We start from the raw sequence: 16,066 nt of genomic DNA, 5'->3' as shown, positions 1-16,066 counted from the left end.
TGATATGGGGTTACTAAGTACGTACAAAACATTGCCTACAGTGGAAGTCGTTATGTTAAGGTAACAGCGGAAACTTAAGTAAAAAGGCCACTCCACTTATTACTGTTTGTATGATTATTGTTAGTAACCCACCATTGTTAACAAAAGTACTTTGAACTGACTGAAAAAAAAAAAAAACAGCTGCATGTCGTTCTTACAACCAATGAAGGTTGTACTAGTAAAATTTTTGATCTAAATTTAGTTCAAGTCAGTATTTAGGCTCAACGAAAACAGGAAAAGTAGAAGTTACGCTAAATGTAAACATTAGAACTTCTGCATGATAATTAACTGTAACATTACTCCAGGCTTTAATAAATTTTGTTTTTATTGTTTTGTTTTTGGTGGTGTGTGTGAATGAGGCATAATTTTTCCGTTCTAAACATAATAGAATCACATTCTAGGTATCGTTTGGGTTATTAAAACTGGCGTCTAAGTTCTTTTGACCATCATAAAGGTACAGAATTATTTGCGCGCTAGGTATATTAACCACATTTCGTATAACACGCACAATCATCTAGTATATTTAGGGTTAGAGCTATTTGTGCTTCACCTTTCTTTTGTATTACTCAAGTCGTACAACACGTGCAATCGTCTAGCCATTTTAGGGTAGAGGTGTCGGTACTTTGTCTTTTATTTTTCTCAACTGTGGTAATACAGGAAGAAAGATAACACTGGTCAACAAAATTTTTGTTGCATTTATATCAAACACTTGGTATTACATAATTTCTTGCCCAGATTTCAGATCTGAAGTTAGTTTTTTCCTCAGTGCTCTACTTTTTTTGCAATCAAGGTATTTGAAAATCTCAAAATTTCGTCATCATCACATTGACGTCGTAGTCTATCATGAAAATATGTGATAAAATATGTTATAAAACTCTTTAATATAGCTGGGTAATAAAAACGAAAATGCAAGATAGTATAAATGTATTCAAGTTATTTATATAAATTCAATTTTATATAAAGTTATAATTCAATTTATTTATATAAAACTGATTAGTAGATATGACATTTGCTACTATGTGGAGGCAAAGCTCAATTGCAGTCTACTCAGGCATGAATTTCCGCTTGTAGCTCTTGCGTTTGTGGACTGTCTCAGGGCATTCTCGTTTAATGCCCAACAGGAATCTGCCATCATATGTTTGTCCCATCTCCCTTGGTAACGCTCTTCCATGGTCTTGAGGTCCTGATGGAACCGCTCGCCTTGCTCGTCACTTACAGCTCCTGGGTTCTCAGGGAATCTATCAAGATGACTGTACAGGTAATGGAGTTTGACACTCATGTTACATCCAAGATCGCGAAAAGCTGACAACATATTCGCTACAAGGGTTTTATAGTTGTCAGCTTTTTTATTACCGAGAAAGTTTGCCATCACCGCCACAAATGAAAGCCATGCAGTCCTTTCCTTGTCGTTCATCTTTCTGGCAAATTCTTGATCACGCACAAGTGCACGAATCTGTGGTCCATCAAAATACCTGCCTTGATCTTCTCGAAGGACAAACCAGGGAGCACAGAAAATATGTGTCGGAAGCATTCATAAACTGTTTCATCAAGCCCAGCTTGATATGGAGAGGAGGAAATATGATCTTTCTCGACTGGCAATTGATCGTTGACAATATTTGGCATATCTGCCTTCAGAGTCTCAATGTATGGGCCACTCCTTCTGGTTCCAGTGCTTTTCTCGAGCTCGGCTGTCCCACATGCAAAGATATAAGGGGTACTTTGTAAATCCTCTTTGTTGACCTAGGAGGAAAGTAACCATTTTGAAGTCCACACAAATTGTCCAGTTGTGCTCGTGGTATTTTAGTAGGTCAATCACAGTCTTAATGTCATTATATTCCTCTCGTAAATACACAGAGTGTCCAATTGGAACAGCTGCATAGACATTGCCATTATGAAGTAGAACGCACTTCGAACTTTGCTTAGAACAATCTAGAATAATCGCCAGTCATTGGGATGGTATACTGGCATCCCTAATTCCTGGAGAAGACCAGAGATATTATGACAATAAACAAACATATTTTCCTCTGTAAAAAATGGCACAAAAGCCTGCTCCCTATTTCGGAAGTATGACACTTTAGTTGTATGGCTCAGCTGATTCTTTTCTTGCATCCTGGAAGCTAACACTTCAGCTGCATTTTGGTGAGACCCAAATCACGCACAAGGTCATTCAACTCTGGCTGGCTAAACTGTTGAGGAGTTAATGACTGTGAGGTCTCATAAGAAGGATCGCCAGATACTGAAAGTATTTCTTGAGTTTCATCAGCAGTCTCTTGCTCTTGGTCACTACCCACATCTTCAGATGGAAGAAATCCTTTAAAAACTGGGATTGGGAGCTCATCAGAGTGCAGAGTAAGTCGGATTGCTGAGGGGATACTAGGATATGAGATTTTGTGTCTGTTTTTCTTGCCAATGCCCTTTGTATTGACCAGACAAAAATAGCAGTCAGTTGTGTGGTCCATCGGTTCTCGCCAGGTCATGGAAATTCCGAATAGATAAACCCTTACGTTTCCCTTTGTCCAGTCACGCAGCATTTCCTAGCAGTTATGACACACAATATGTGGGGCCCATTTCTTGTCTTGGTCACCAAGAGCAAGTCCAAAGTACGCTTTATAAGCACACCTCAGAAACGATGTTATATTACGCCTTTGACGAATAAGCGTGAGGCATCCACAAATATAACAGAAAGCGTCCGGCTTGTTCTCACATTGACGTCTCCTTGATCAGAACTGAAACAAAATCAAAACAATTTTAATATCTCTGTTGATAACATAAACGTGTAAGTAATTAATTTGACCACAAAATCAAAACAATTTTAATATCTCTGTTGATAACATAAACGTGTAAGTAATTAATTTGACCACAAAATCTAAACAATTTTAATATCTCTGTTGATAACATAAACGTGTAAGTAATTAAGACGTTTCCTGCGATGGGACCCACCGGTGTCCCACTGTTGTCTTACCTTTAACTAAGTTGCAGGCTAGAGACAAGTGTAACGACAACCTCACGTTATCATAGCTCATGCAGCACTGAAGCTGCCAGATGTACAAGAGCATCGCAGCAGTTGCCGGTTTGCCAATATAGGCATCGCAGGAAACGTGTTAATTTGACCACAAAAGGCTAGAATGAAAAACTTAAAATTGCATTAAAACTAGAGCATGTAGAGCTGAACCGTTTTCATATTTGAATTTAGCAGGTCACAAAGGGTAAGAATGAGTAAAAAAATCTTATGCAACTGAGATTTCGAAAAAATTTGTTGACCTGTGTAATTAACGTGCACTTGCTCCAATGCTGGAAATATCCGCCTTTACATTTAACCTAGTTTTTCTTTACTCAGTTGATAATATATATTTTTAACATGACATTAACACTAAAGAGCTTTAAAAATCATTGTCTTAGCTACTTGCTGACGTCATTGTTCGTACAATTAACAATTTATCCTTAGCTAGATCTTTATTTCTTTGACGTAATAGAACCTCCACATTATGCTGTTAAAATACCAGAAAAAAAAATAAAGTTGAAATCCCAGAGTTAAAAACAGTCACTACATTAAAAAATTAACAAAAACGTGAATACATTTTTGAAAGACTGATGCGATAAATAATTCAAGTTATTTATCACGTGTGACAAAAACGAAACAATCAAGTTGGGTTTTTACCAGCTCGACAACTTTTGTTTGTTTTTGAATTTCGCGCAAAGCTACAGGAAGGCTATCTGCGCTGGCCTTTCCTAATTTAGCAGTGGGAATGCAGATAGTTATCACCACCCACCGCCAACTCTTGGGCTACTCTTTTACCAACGAACAGTGGGATTGACCGTCACATTATAACGCACCCACGGCTGAAAGAGCGAGCATGTTTGGTGTGACGGGGATTCGAACCCGCGACCTTCAGATTACGAGCCGGGCCCTCGACAATGTTAACTAAAAATAATTAAAGAACGTAATAATTTCACTTTTCAGAATCGTAGAAAAAAAATTGGGTTTTGTCTGTATATAGCTAAAAACGTATAAATTCAATATATAACTTTTATTTGGTTCATTTATTTATTTTGTATATTTGTGCCACTAATTTTGATCTGATAAAGGAAGGCAGCTAATCAACGTCAATCACTTCTATCTATAGGGAGCTCAATTTTGCAACTCGGAAAGTAACCCATGGACCCTCGAACTAACAATATTGAACGTTAACCCCTAAATCACGATCTGGCCACAATGTTGTTGAATCATTAAATGAACTATCTATCAACAAACCAGAAAACTAATTACCATAACAGTTCAGCTTATAATAATAACAACAACAAATCGAACGCAATAATATATCCGACGTACATCTTGGTTCCGTGCTTGTGAAATCATATTTTTTTAAATCTATATTTAATGCACTTTTCAGATTACAGTTATCTCAACTCAGTTCTTCTGCAGTTGTTCTACAACTTAGCCTGCCCAACATTGAAAACACTAACTTCATTATTCTTGCACACGAATAGCACAGCACAATGGCAGAGCACAGATAGCACATTGTGTTGCTTTGTGCTTGACTTCAAACAAACACATACGATAAGTCCTGACAAGTTTTGCACCATCAGAGGAATTATTATGAACATGAACGTCTTTAGAAAGGTAATTATTGTTTATGGAATTTCCTCTAGGTGGCTCAGGGATAAATGTGAGGGCTTATAACACTAAATGTCGGCTTTCGCTGCCCGAAGTTTGTAGCTCATTATGTAGCTTGGTGCTTAACAGCAAACAAACAGTTTTTTTTACATTTCCCTATTTTATATGATGTAGATAATAAAATGGAGGTTACTGCGATAAAAATTACTGGCAGGTATTTAGTGTACAATGTTTTACATCAGATGGATTTAGTGTTCTGGACCTCGAGGATCTTTGACCAAACGTGATTTCTTTCTATGAACTATAACCTCACTGTAAGTGTAGTGTGAAATAAAAATGTACAATGATTTTATTTCAAAGTAAAACCACGTTGGACTATGCTGTGCTCACCGCGAGAAACCAAATCCCGGATTTAGCCTTGTAAATCTGTAGAGTAACCGCTATTCCTCCAGGGGTACAATCTCTCTCTCTCTCTCTCTCTCTCTGGGATTTGGATGATCTTATGACCTGGAGGGTCAGGTGTGCTTTGACCTCTTTCTTCTTCCTTTACTTTCATGGTCATGCAGTGTTGGTTCGCATGGCTTCTGCTTTAGTGTCAGAGTGGTCTGAGTTTACTCCGACGCTTTTCAGGGCAACGTCCATATATTAGTTTCGTACATTTATCGATATTATTTGCCCTATCAGAAGGAAGTCTAGTTTGATGGTGGTCTCTTTTTCTTCCTTAAATATATTTTAATTTATTTTTGTGTTTAAAATATATGTTAATCGGGAGAGATATTTAGGACTAGCTTCATCATGTATGAGGTACCTGTCTGGTTCACATAGTAATTCGTTTTTCATCCAATTCTTATCAAAATACATTATTGTACTACGTAGGAGTCTATCTGGTATGGTTGGTATGTTTGAATATTTGTGTATAAATTGAGATGATGTTGCTCTGGGAACTCTCTATGCTGTTGTGAGGAGTGTGTTTTGGATTGTTTGTAGTTTGGTTTTAATTATTTTGTAACTTACAGTTATCCATGCTGGAGCTGCATAGTTATTTGCTGGTCTAATGAATGTTATGTAAATTTTTAGTATACTATCTATTGATACTCCACTATTCTTGCCAGTTAGACTCTTAGCATAGTTGGTTCTTCGCCATACTTTACTCTTAATTTCGTTTAAACGGTTAATCCATGTTAATTTTGAATCATAAGTTAGACCGAGACATTTTGCCGATGTGGCAGTCTGAAGTTGTGTACCATTCATATATATTTCCGGCTGTACTTTTTATGCATTGTCAGCTTAGTAAATATGACTAATTGTGTTTTTGCTGTATTTATTTTTATTCGCTATTTTTGGCAGTATTCATTTATTCTATTTAATTGTGGTTGTATGTTGGCTGCAATTGTTGGTGTTGTGGCACTTTTCCAAACTGCCACATCATTAGCAAACTGTGATGAGAATCGACGGTTAGGATCCTTCAGTGGCATATTGTTTACATACATGATGAAGAGTATAGGGCTAACCACCCCTCCTTGAGGGACACCAGCTTCTGGACCAGGGGTACATATATAAGAGGATTTGGTTCGTTTTCAATTTTGCGCAAAACTACATGAGGGATATCTGCGCTAACCGTCCCTAATTTAGTAGTACAAGACTATAGGAAAGACATCTAGTCATCACCACCCACCTCCAATTCTTGGGATACTCTTTTTACCAACAAATAAAATAGTAAGATTTACTGTTACTTATATCGCCCCCCCCCCATAGCTGAAAGGGCGAACATGTTTGGTCACTGGGATTCGAACCCACGACTTTTGAATTCCAAGTCGAGTGCCTTAACCACCATGTCTTGTACAAAATGAATTTAGCTACTTTATTATTCGTTCGTAGTTTAGGAGAGGGAAGGATGTTTTTAGTGTGTATAGAGTTTATTTGAATGACCATAAGCACACAATTATGTAGCATTACCATTATTGTTCAAAAATATCTCAAACTCTCTAAAATAACAAATTAATATTTAATTAAAAGTTCTTATTTTTTACATCACATGTTTTTATTTATTTATTTTTAGTAAGTGAGCCTTAATTACAGTGGAGAAAGGTTTTTAAATCAAGCAATGCTTTAAGATGACGTATTTAATGAATTTTTAAGCATATTTCCTTATAGAGGTCGCTGTGGGTCGTGTTTCGTGTGCTTGCGACTAAAATTCAAATGGTAATAAAGCAATTAGACCTATCAAAATTCCAATTGATACGACTTGCCCTTCATTTTCTTTTAAGATTTTGTATCTTTGGTCCGTAGATTTAATTTATAAAAATGTGCATTATTAGTTTATTTGAAATATATCAAAAGTTAAAAACAAAAGTAACAAAATTTAATAATCTTGAAATATGTAGAACGGCTTAATTTGGCACACAAATGTATTTATGGCCTAACGTGACTTGGTAATTAGGGGCGATGGACTCGCAATCTGAGGATTCCGTGTTCCAATTTATTGGTGGTATTACCTATTACTGAGCAATTGTCTAAGACCCCACACACGAAAGGGCCCCCGATGTTAGACCTTCTAATCTACTTCTGAGTGTTTTTACCATCTTGGAGCCCCATTCACAGAATTCTACCCGGGGTTTCAGAATGACAGTGTTTATTTGATTGAATGAAGTAACGAAACGTGTGATACAGGAGCACACATTATGGCTCGGATTCAAGACTCTCCTTAAGACTATGGAAGCCTTGAACTCTGGGTTAAACTTTATACATTTTCCTATTTTTCCTGAGAGCAGATTTCCTTATTTCAAGTTATTTTTATTGGGAAAGATTGAAAACTGGTAGTGAGGATGGTGGCGCTGTGCAGTCTTCATTTTACACTTTAACCTTTTTCTCCTGATATAACACCTCAGGTTTGGTTTAATATTTCTGATCACGTTAGTATAAGGACTGACATGGCCAGGTAGTCAGGACTCTCGACTCGTAATCTAAGGGTCGCAGGTTAGAGTCCCTGTCCCACCAAACATGTTCGCCCCTTTTAGCCGTAAGGGTTCTATAATGTATCAGTTAATCTCACTATTGTTCAGTAAAAAGAGTAGACCAAGAGTTGGCGGTGGGTGGTGATGACTAGCTGCCTTCTCTCTAATCTTTACACTACTAAATTAGGGACGGCTAGAGCAGATATTCCTTGTCTATCTTTGCTCGAAATTTAAAAACTAATATTTTTACAGTTTATAATATTCAGTAACGTGTATATATTCCATGAAGAGATATATCGTATTCTAAAAAAACTTGTGAAAACGTTCAATATATCCGTGTTTGCTACTTAAGTTTTCCATTATTACATTTTTATCGTATAGATTATTTTTCATTGTTAGCTTAGTATACGAATATACGAATAACCTAGATCTTTTAAGCTGGCCGAACCACGTGAGGTATTGTTAAGATTATGGCTAAAAAAGACGCTGAAAATGGATACTTATCTCTATAAATAAGAATGTAAGAACGATATGATGTGCTCATTACCGGTATGGTCTATGTTGGTAGCTTGCTTTGAGCTGAAATTATTAAATAATTTAGAGATATAGCACTGTAATTGTTTAAATATTTATATTTAACACCGAGCATCGTGGTACCTGTGTAGGTGTATACCTTATTTTCCATTCCCCACCCTACGTTTATGCACAAGTGAATATATTTACTAGACGATTACCCGTTGCGCCAGTGCTCACTTGGGGTGCTAACAAGTGGTAGGTTTGAGCGCTTTGCAGCCTTGTATAGTAATCTCTGAATTTTTTTTCTTGTCTAAAGACAAAAGACAAAACTGTTTCTGACGCTATTCATCGCTTTGTAATAACTAATTCGTGGAAAAAAGTGACAGTTTTTCGCATAAATACTAAGTAGATACTTGAAAAACTGATAATACAGACCTGTTTCTGATGCTATTTGTCGCTTTATAACTCCCTAAACGTCGAGTCTACGTGTGAACTTTTTACCTTTTGTTTTGTTACACTACGCGCAGCAAATTCAGCTCTCCAATTTTTTTTTCTGTACATTCGAACCGTAAAACAGAGGCGAAACGGGAAAATCGTGACTCCCCCTGTTGCAAATCTGCATGCACACAGCATAAAAATTTCGCGAAGTTTGAAGTTGTACATCGCGCAATAAAAAAGTTTTTCCAGTATCATACATCTAAGCAAGAGTTTCATTATTGTATAATGTTACACAAAGCAACGTATGTTGCCTTTAGTGTCCAAAATAAAATATGCTGCTTGGCGTGGAATATTAATAATATAATGTTGCCCCGAAGCAATTTGTGGAAATCTCATGGATACAATTAAACATTTTACCTGAAATTCGATTTCGTTGTTGTTTCTATAGAAATATAATTACTTGTTATTTGTGACACAAGTAATCAATTTTCCAAACAAATTTAGAAAACAATTACTTCTGAAACTGCGCAAAGCTCTTGTCGTATTCTTTCTTCTATAAAAAAACAAACAATTTTAATATCATGAAGCTAAGGTATAAATCTTAACGTTATTGTGGTAAGTGAGAAACATGTAGATGTAAGATGGTTATTAATGTATCGGAAACCAACACATCGCATCTTTTGACCATACATGCCTAAAAACATTACTTCCACGTTTTATATCGCCCCTAATATGTTTATTTTACCAGAAATAAATGTCTGAACAGTTAGTAATTTGCTTACTCGTGTGCGTGAGTTAGACAAATAAAAAAATCTGTGACGAATGCAAAATGGAATGTACAGCATGTGTTAAATGTTCGTTTGGTGACTCAAGCTTCCCGCCGAGTAGCAGGAAAATGTTGCATATTTTCGCCATACGCCTGATTGTTTGCACCGGTTATTATAAATAAATAGATAAGAAACAGAAATTTTGATTAAAACAAATACGATTAAGTAATTTTTTGTTGTTTTTATTTCATTATTGTACTGGAAGTGATACTTCTAAACTCGTAAGACAGAAAAGTTATTTTATACACAGTAGAGACACCTGGTAACCAACTAAATGGTACCTATGTGCATGACACACTTCAGTTGTGAGAGTGAAATTAAACCATTTTCTATGCGTATGTAAAGGTGTTATTAATCTATTCTTGGGTAATCAAGCAGAAAGGAGCAATATTTATTACCAATAATTACCGCCTTGCATAAATTCATTAATATCTGTAAGAAAACCTAAGATAATTTTACTTTTACCTGATAGATTCTTAATATTTTTTGGTCTTTTTTTATTCCATTTTCTTACTTATAATTTTTTTAATTTTTAAATGTGCAATATATTTACGTTTCATTAATATTTAAGTAACTTATACTTTGGAGAACAATAATATTTCTTTACTACTGTTTTGCAAGAACAAATATCTATAATTTTAGTATTATATGAAATATGTTACGTAAACATAAAGCAATATTTGCAATACTTGTATAGCGTTTCTACGGTGAAACGTTGTAAAAATGGTGACGTCAGAATATTTTATGTTGGAATGTTGATTTATGTAAGTTACTTTTTCCAAACCTAGATGGCACTGTGCGAAGTGTGTGCTAAATAAGTGATTAATATATATGTATATATATTCATATCAGTATCTTTATTTGTTTAGATCTCACCACGTAACCTTGTTAGACAAAAGTAAATCTACCCCACGATTTAAAAAACATCACGAAACCATATACGGCTGCATACCACATATTCCCGACATTAAGAAATTTCTCCTAGCAGATCCTCTTTTAGTATAAAGAAATACGGGAAATCAAGCACCGTATTAACACCTTTCATCCAACCATTTGTAACTGCAAGTGTTATCCACGTAGCAATCCATAACTAATTATTTCACACTCTCAATTTACATTTTATCTCTTTTTATAAATCATCTAGAATAGTAGATATTTTTCCAAATTTTTAACTCGTATACTGTACCACCAGATCCTGATTCATTAGTGTGAACTTCATGATTTATCTGGACAAATTCTCATAATAACTTTAAAATACTAGCCAGCAAAATGACGCCATTGGTATACATGCATAATATATGACTTTAAAATTCATTTGTGAACCTGATGGTCAAGTAAGTACAAGAAGCCACTTAAGTGTGTGTACTTTAAATTTTTCTTGATGATTAGATACGTAAACAGTTTGAATTATCGATATACTTGTTTTTGTTATTAGTACCGGAATTTATCTGGGCTCTTTGTGTTCAGTTTGCTTGTCAGCCATGAGACAATTGCTGTAGCAGTTAGCCAGTAGCTTGAATCTCATAAAATATTTGTTGTTGTTATTTACAGATGGCAGAGGGGAAGAGGAGTCAAGTGGTTCTTTTAGATAATCACAACTTGGACATTTTAATACAGGTAATACATTTATGTTGTCCTGTAACAAGCATTACTTTTATACAGTTATATAATATTGAAGAAAAATAATCGAGCCAAAAATAAAACACCCCCTCCAAGTAATTTACTAGCAACTAAGTTTTCATATTAATTGATTTGTACTCACTATCACATGGGAATGCATTATCAGCACTTCCAAACACTGCACACCATGGTAGGACAGAGGGCACAAATATAATTTTTTGCAGGATAACGGCCATCTTCAATAGGACAGTTTTACTTTTCTAACAGGGAGCTTAGCCCTTAGAATAGGTTGTCTTTAGATGTGGGGTATGCAATGAATTTAAGAGAGTTTAAATAATCAGGACTGTATTTGAGTTCCTTGTTTTAGTTTAGGTGGGACAGTCCCTAGTTACACCTTAAATGTTGTAAATAATGCTCAATTTTTTTAGTCAGAAATTTTGTATGCAATTTTAAATTTTTCTTTGTAAAAGATTTACGAAATTCACACGTACGTTTTTCAAGTAAACAATAAATATTGTGCTATCAAGTCAGGTTAAATACATAAGTAACCTATTTACAAGAAGTAAGACAAAAATTACTAAAATCATCAGTGTAAACATATCACATACAACAACTAAGCCTATGTTATAATTATGTTTTGTTATTAGGTTCTTTTTCTTTCAAAATTGCATTTTATAATTTTCAGTACTATCATTTCACTTCATTGCAAACTAAACCAGTTCTTTAAATTATGTATTTAATGTTTTTCACATGAAAGTAGGTAGAGATACATGCTTACCTATAAACAAAAATCAAGTATAACATAAAATGACTTCAGATAGTGACTCAAATTTATAAGTTTGTTATATGGTATCAGAGAGAGAGAATTCAGTTGGTAGATAAATGTAGTTTATGTAGTTTATAAATAGATGAAAATTATTTGTTAACTAAACTAATTAAAGATTGAATTAATAATTGCTTTAGTAAGTAATATTTAAAATTAATTACCTTTTTTATATAAATGATTACTTTGCATGAAGAGTGCATGTTTTATTCATTAATCTTCCATAGAAAAATAGTGTTCTAATTGTGATGTATGGTTGTGTGGAAGAGAGAAGTAATTGGAAACAAACTTATTGGGCATATTTGTGTCTAAAACAAAAACTGTTAGAGAAAACAAGCACTATTTTTTATGTTTTTTAGATGAAAAACACTTTTAAACTACTTTTAATGTAGATTTAAAATTTGAAGTAATGTAATCTGATTGGATATTAATAAGATTTATACCATGTTGTTATCCAATAGAATTTTGTGTTTGGTGTTTTATTTTGTTGTCAACCTTCACAGTTATTATATACATTCATCTTATGTACTTATTACCTTTATTCTTCCCTGATGAACAGTGAAATATATAATGATGAGTCACTTTTTATATTTGTCAGTAGTGCCATCTATACTTTGAATTTCCTTTCTGCTTTTCTTTGATATTACCTAAAATGTTTTGTTTTAATTCAGTTAAAACAATTTGCATAAACGTTTTTAAATTAGATAGTTGAATGTTTGCTGTTTTAAAAGATGTTTCTTTTCTATTTAATTTGTTTGTTGTCTTGTAATTAATTCTAATTTTGGACAGTATTTTAATTACATACATCTTTTTATATATTTGTGTATCTCTATGTGATTGTTAGTTATTGGAAATAGCATTCATAAAAGTTTTGGCAGTTTTCAAATCTTATAATTTATGATCAACCAACTCTAGTTTCAGTATTATGACCCTCTTGTTTTTCATGTTATCAAAGTTTATAGTGAAGTGTCTTGTATACTTTGAACTGTTGTTCACTTACTGTCAGGACTCCTTAGTTCTGTCCTTTAAAAGTGTTCAGTAACATTGGGTCCTCAAATTTAGTCCAAGTGTTTCATCATTATACAAACATCAATGTTTCCTTTAAGTAAGATATGTTGAGTCCATTATTTACCACAACAGACACATCAATACTACTAACCACTTTTCATTAATGCTCTATGATCCTCAATTACTGATGTATAAACAAAAAAACTAGGTCTGCATAAGTACGTTCTTTGAGTAATGAACATTTCCCATTCAGAAGCCATGTCCTTCATGAATGTTTTACTTAACTGTAGAGATTTAGCTTGTTAAATTAAAGTAATCCAAACTTAATATTATTAAAAAATACAATACCACTTTGAAGTGAAATTAAATATCTTGCCAAAAATAAAAATACTGCAAAACTATGACTTTTCAATTTTATTTACTTTAAGGGTTATTTAAATCGATAATATTTGAATCTGTTGAAATACTTTCAGACAATTTTTATTTAACATTATAGCATTTTTTTATTATCCACAGTTTGTGAGGTGTTCCAAGATATACAATCAAGGCATAGTTTTATAAATTGTTTTTTAATTTAAGCTGTAATTGAAGGAAAATGATTGCAATAATCATAGGAAATATTCTTAAAACCAGGAAATTTTAAAATTCATAATTTTTTAAAGAATTTTATCCAAGTTCTAAAACCATTCAAAACTTATCAGTAATCTTGTCAGAAATTAAACATTTAGATATGAATTACTTTTGTGACAGATTCTGGAACAGAATATAGGTTAAACAAAACTTTTTTAGGTGTAATAAATCATACTCAACTTCACATTTCATGGATGTTTTATCACATTTGGAAGTAGACTGAATAACTAGGACATTGGGCATTTTCTTGGTGGACTTGTGCATTTGAGGCATTCTTAGTAATTAATTTCAAGTTAATGTCTGGAGGTAGCATGTGATATCTCTCAGGCTGGTCCTTTGATATCAGTCCATCTTATTAATTATTAAAGATTCCAAAGTGGATGTGTGTGTGTGTGTAAAAAAAAAAAAAAAAAAAAAAAACCAACAAAAAAACACACTAAAAAAAGTACTATTTAAAAGATCCATATTTTTCTAATTCTGTAAAAGGCGTTTTATTCAAAACCAGAATTTTATTGGGTTGAGGAATAATTTGTGAGCGTTTTTTCAAGTTAAACAAATATATTCATAAATGAAATGCTTTCGCAAAATATTTCATGTCATTTGGTAGATAATTTTTGCTCTAATAGATGGTGTGTTTGATTTTCATATGTCTTTAATTTTTGCTTTCATTTTCAGCTCATTAAATGGACTGTCAGTGGACAAAATCGAGCATTTTCGACACCATCTGCTTTTCGCATTTAATTTGTTGCAATTTCGTTTAAAACAATGCATACTATATACCTAGGTATTACATGAAATAAAGTATCATAATAAATGTTTTGGGTGTAATGTGTTCATGCATTGAAGTATTGTATAGTCTTGCATGTAATGCTTGAATGAAATTATTTAAAAACGCTCACGAATTATTCCTCAACCTAATACTAAGCCTGTTAAAGCCTATAAAAATATTGAGAAAGTATATTTGTAAACAATGATAATTATAAGTTGAAATGAATCAACTTTAAATATTTTCTGCCTTAACATTGAAAAAAAATGCTTTCTCAGAAAATATTTCAAAACATCAAACAAACTCTTGAGAAACAAATTTCACAAAATATTGGCAAGTGCAAATAAATATTCTGTTCTTAAAATCCAAACGATCATTAAACTACTTCGTAATACACTCAAAACAATATCAAGAAATTTAAACATGTTATAAGCCTGGTACGTTTTTTACTTTTCATTTAAAAAGAAAGTAGCAGCAAGCTTTGAAAAGAGTGTATCTACAAGTGTAAGCTAAAGTATTATATGTGGTATTTATAATTGAACTTCTCTTTGTAATTTTCAGCCCAAGCTCTATGCTGGAGAACTCCTAGACATGGTGGCTTCACATTTTAGCCTAAAAGAGAAAGAATATTTTGGTTTAGCGTTTCTCGATGATACGTGAGTGCTTATATCTTAGCAAACTAGAAGCTTTAACTATGTACTTTTTTTATGTAGTTTCAATCTAAGATTTTTTTTATTGCCAATTATATAGTTCATTTATTCAGTGAGATTAGCCCTTTTTCTCCTTTTGGTTAAATAATTATTCATTAACATCCGATTACTTAATGTTAAGACTGTCATAATTAACTGATCAAATTCACGTCTGTTGTCAGGCTATAAACCTTTTGTTTTACCATAAGTTTAAGATCAAACAAACCGTGTTTACTTCTAAAAACATTAACAGTGTTCACGTTTCATTAAACTTGTATCATCTGATTATCATTTATGTGAGAGGTTTTAAACAACATTTTGTCACATTTATAAAACCATTTAACTAAATCATGATTATGCTTGTAATCATTATCAACTTACACGTAAATTGTCATTTTCAATTACGAACATGTTCGTAAACTGTTAGCGTCCTCCAATGTTTAAAATTTGCAACTTTTTCCTGGGAATAATTGCACATTCTATATAAAGTTAGCATCTTACACCAGAATTTACATAGCATTTACTGTAAAGACGTTTTCCTTGTAATTTTAATACAGTGGAGCCCCTCACTAACGACCCCCTTACTAACGATTTCTCCTGTCATACGACCGGAAAATGTTTGACGGTACCCTGTTTGCATTAAATTGACCCCTCGTGGAATACTTCCCCTCAAACGCGACTAACGACCTACCAAATTGAACAATTTTGATTATTTTACCTCTCACTAACGACTAAGTGACATTATTATGTGGCATATTCTGTGAAGTTACACAGCGGTCTGCCTTCTCATTTATGGCATATTACAAATGAGTTTAATTATTCCGTAGTTAAACAGTATTACGTAATCTACTTCAACAATAAATCTATTTCCAGTGGGTCGAATCGAAAAGAAGATTAATTTTCATTGGTAAATTAATCTTATTCTCAATGCGCTCAGTGCGCTTATTCTATAGTACATAATGAACACTAAATCGGATTATTTAACAGACAGGATTAGTGTGCATAATATGAAGATTCCTCATAACACAGACTCATTTTTCACCAGAATGTCGAAGAGAAAGTTGCTTAACTTAGAAGAGAGAGTTTCCGTCATTAAACGACACGACAAAGGGGAAACTGCAATAAAAATCGCCACGGATCT

At 33.5% G+C, this 16,066-nt stretch overlaps 1 pseudogene across 1 annotated transcript in view; it reads left to right on the top strand.

The window, feature by feature from the left end:
• LOC143236393 (uncharacterized) overlaps positions 1-16,066 on the top strand; it is a 153,558-nt pseudogene that overhangs the window by 57,171 nt on the left and 80,321 nt on the right. The window contains exons 2-3 of the transcript XR_013019546.1: positions 10,941-11,006; positions 14,798-14,892. The product of XR_013019546.1 is annotated as an uncharacterized LOC143236393 (transcript). The remainder of the gene's footprint in view (positions 1-10,940; positions 11,007-14,797; positions 14,893-16,066) is intronic.

The sequence above is a fragment of the Tachypleus tridentatus genome, chromosome 13 (assembly GCF_004210375.1).
Source record: "Tachypleus tridentatus isolate NWPU-2018 chromosome 13, ASM421037v1, whole genome shotgun sequence".
Lineage (NCBI taxonomy): Eukaryota > Metazoa > Arthropoda > Merostomata > Xiphosura > Limulidae > Tachypleus > Tachypleus tridentatus.
Note: the sequence above shows the minus strand (reverse complement) of the source record. Positions and strands in the feature narration are given on the sequence as shown.